Below are 3434 nucleotides of genomic sequence, written 5' to 3'. Positions count from 1 at the left end.
AGGAACTCTTCAGGTAGGGCTTATTTTAAAGCTTGTTTTCATTAACATGCCATGGGGTAGCAAGATTATGTGAAGCCTTTCTCCTGGCAACACCTGCTTCTAATCACGGAGAGCTGTCAATATTTGCCCAAAGAACTTGATACTTGTTAAATGGTCAACTTGGCTTCTTTTATTTCCCCAACAGACTCCACACTGTGTTCCAAGCAGCTTGGAGTACTTTATCTCTTAGCCTCTGCTTTTCCAAGAGAGGTATGCTATCAGAAACACTTCCATGGCTTTCAGCATTCTGTGTTTTCAACAATCACCCCTCCCATTCTACAAACACTGAAGTTTGACAACACTGGTTCAAAGTGGAGGAACCACTGCATAAGGGCAGGGTGATCCCATCAGATCTGCTACAGTCTTATCTCCTTTCTCCCTCCCCAGCCCCAAACTTGGAAGGCAAGGCGCCTCATCATTGCTCTGAAGACTGTGGAATTTTCCTTTTCGCCCCACCTGGAATTTTTCTCCTTGACTATTGTTTTCCTCTTAGCCTGTGACCTCAAATTTCTCCTGGCTCTGATAGTATCATAAGGAATGAGAGTCAAGGATGGGCATACAAGGGCTTAGAAATATTACTACCACTTATTTGTTATTTATATTTAAAATCTTGTATCTTGTAATAAAGGATAGAAGGCAACATTCAACAGTGCTGAAAACATAATGTTTAATATATCTGGTTTCCACCCTTTGCTCGCATTCCTCAAATTCCCTTCTGTGCTGACTACGATTATCTTCCTGCACCACAGCCCTTATCTCTGCCTCTCCTCAATCCTCACTGAATACCTAAGTGACTGCTTTTCCTGCAGTGTCCTGGAACTTGTAGAGTGGATACAAAAGAGCAACTGCAAATAATTATGTTGCACTCATTTTTCTTAGTGGTCTGAGGTTTATAAAAAAGGAAAAAGAGAGAAAAGGTGTGGACAAAGAATGTTTTCTAACATTTCAGTACATAATGAATGTTGCCTGCCATCAAGTCATTAACCACTGCAGCCTCTCTGATGGGCATACCTCAGGGGAATTCAGGATGGAGAAAAACAGGATACTGGTCCTAGAAAGTTAGAATGCACGTCAAAGGAATAATTTCCATGAGCCCAGACTCTTGCATCTTCCCATTTGTAGAAAAACATTCAAATCATTAACTTGAGATATCTGTTCTTTGGGGATCAGAAGTGATTGTTTTGATATCTGATTATATGTTTGTTTTTTCCCCCAGCAAAAACCTCTGCATATCCTTGTTCTTCCCATATTTCTTTGGAACATTCACTCAGAGCTATATGACAGGCTGTCTCCTGGGCATTAGTCCTCAGTAAGCTCCCTGAATAAAACATAACTCTCAACTTTTAGGCTGTACATGTTTGTTTTTTTTCAGTTGACAAAGGAAAGAAGGAAGGAATGAAAGGCAGGTGATTAGGGAAGGAGGGAAGGAAGGAAAAAAAGGCCTGTGGGTTCCTTGTGAATAAAATGAATCCTTCTTCCTATAATGATGAAAAGAACTATAAACAAAAGTATATGATTCAAGACAATCAATCTTTCATAAACAAAGATTTATGATTCACTCCAGATATTCTTGAAAAAATTCTCCTTCACTCCTAATCTCGGTTTTTAGCCTAAGGTCTAAATCACGTGAAGATCAATAGTTATTTTTAATTAAAAAGATTATCGTAAATGTTTAAATCTGAGATATTTCAATAATAATATTAGCTAAAGTTAAATAGAAAGACAATTTAATGATACTGCTTTAAAATGTTTCAAATTTCAATTTCTAAAATCTCCATGTTGCGTTTTTACAAGTATTCATCTTTTCTGAGAGGCCTTCCATCATCTTTGGTCTTTGGAGATGCCTCCTAGATAAAGAGATTCTTTTAGAGCCATTATGATGATCTCTTTCTCTGCTTAGACCAAAACCAGGTACATGGTAAGTGCTTAGTAATTGCTGGATAGAAGAATAAATGAGTTATTGCTACTACCGAGATTTATTTTTTTCTCACTAATGTGACTAAGTGATTTTCCTTCCTTTTTGACATTAAGGCCTTTTTACAGAAATGGAAAAACATTATTTAATGTGAAAAGCCACTATTGTGATCTATTATAATCTTCACCCCCAAATAGAAAGGAACAATTTGTCTTTCCATCTAGTGTCTCAATTGTAGGTAGCAAGTTTCAGTTTCTAAAGGTAATTGCCGTGCAGATCCTATTCATTGCGTTCTTCTTGCATCGTTCCGAAGCATTCCTCTAGCCTCTATCTCTGAGTTTTGTTTTAAGAACACTCTTGTCAGTTGAGATTAAGATAACATTTCTAAGTGAACACAAAAGCTGAGAAAGAATTCCAGTCACGCTGCCTGAGGAACCAGCTGTGATCTTCCTTTTATTTTCTCTCTGTTCTCCAGACAGTGAGGCTCTGTCCCCAAGAGCTAAGTGTCCACGGGTACAATTGCTGGCGAGTAAGGTGTTGTACAATATCCCCTCAAATACAACACACAAGGGCAAAGCGCTGGGTTTAAGACTAGACTTCTGTCATTCAATTAAATATCCTAGGAAACCTGGTTTTTCAAATAAGTGTCTCATGGTGTAGGAAATACCTCCACTGTACTCTTCAGTCCGCTTGTCCATCTTCATTTGATTTAGTAGACATTCATAAAGATGCATAGAATCAGGACTTGCAGCAAAAAGTCCAGAATTTTCTTGACTCAAAAATAACCAGAGGTCTTTGTTAAAATAGTTATAAGAAATATTCATTTCATTCTGGATTCCTTTGACCTCAGGCTTTTTTTCTGAAGTGACTTCAAGTTCAATTTGCCATCTGCCCGTAAAAGAAATTCTTTTATTTTACAGATAGGTATGTGCATGCGATGTGGTAGTTACTGTTATGGAGAGTGGAGGACAAGACAGCGAAGGTGCCTGCCTTAATGGTACTTTCATCCTAATGGGTTTGTTTTGAAACACCTTAGCTGCAATTTGGAAGAAGTTGCTTCCCAAATTCTGCTGCTCTATATTTTCCCAGTGTTTCTCAAATTCTCTTTCTCAGAAAGGAATAAGACAACTGCATAAAGATTCTCCCAGGATGTTTATTAAAAGTTTAGATTTTCAGCCTGTGAAACCCAGGGATTCTATTTCAATAGATAGAACTGACTAAGAAATTTCTATTTAAAAATTTTTTTAACTCAAAAATTTTTAATTTTTTAATTTTTATTTATTTATTTTTAATGATTTCTGTTTTTTCCATTATAGCTGGTTTACAGTGTTCTGTCAATTTTCTACTATAAAGCATAGTGACCCAGTCACACACATATGTACACATTCTTTTTCTCACATTATGCTCCATCATGTTCCACCACAAGTGACTAGATATAGTTCCCTGTGCTATACAGCAGGTTCTCATTGTATAGCAAAGC

Source organism: Sus scrofa, chromosome 13, assembly GCF_054392235.1.
Source record: "Sus scrofa isolate SSC_HxYL_T2T_F1_AM1 chromosome 13, Sscrofa_HxYL_maternal_Yorkshire_Landrace_v2.0, whole genome shotgun sequence".
NCBI classification, from domain to species: domain Eukaryota; kingdom Metazoa; phylum Chordata; class Mammalia; order Artiodactyla; family Suidae; genus Sus; species Sus scrofa.
The sequence above is the reverse complement of the archived record's forward strand: the minus strand, read 5'-3'. Positions refer to the sequence as shown.